Genomic DNA, 495 nt, shown 5'->3' on the forward strand with positions numbered 1-495 from the left:
AAGATCATGATACATGGAGAAGAGTTTGAATTTGTCAAACAATTCACTTTGTTTGAATCCACTATCAACACTCATAGAAACAACAGTCAACAAATCGATGTATTGCATTAGGCAAATCTACTGCACAAGACTTCTTTACTGGAAGAAATTGTAAAGGAGGCAACACATTTCAATGAATCAAACTATCCCTGGTGAATCTTTCTCTCAACATGTGATAACAACAAAAATATTTCCCCTTTTACTGTGTAGCTATATAAGAAGTTTCTGTGAATGTTCAGGACTAAATTATCTCCTTTGAATGACATGTTAACTAGAAAGACCTGCTTAAGGAAATCTATTCTTGAATAGGGACTTGTATTCACTGTAGCTGGAACATAACCATGTGAGAGCACCCTTTCTCTGTGTTTTGAAGAATCTGAATGATATGTGAATTGTTGTTGTTGTTAGGTGCCATCGAGTCAGAACCGTCCCATAGTAACCTTATGCACAGCAGAA

This window comes from Chrysochloris asiatica, unplaced genomic scaffold, assembly GCF_000296735.1.
Source record: "Chrysochloris asiatica unplaced genomic scaffold, ChrAsi1.0 scaffold00075, whole genome shotgun sequence".
In the NCBI taxonomy this organism is placed as follows: domain Eukaryota; kingdom Metazoa; phylum Chordata; class Mammalia; order Afrosoricida; family Chrysochloridae; genus Chrysochloris; species Chrysochloris asiatica.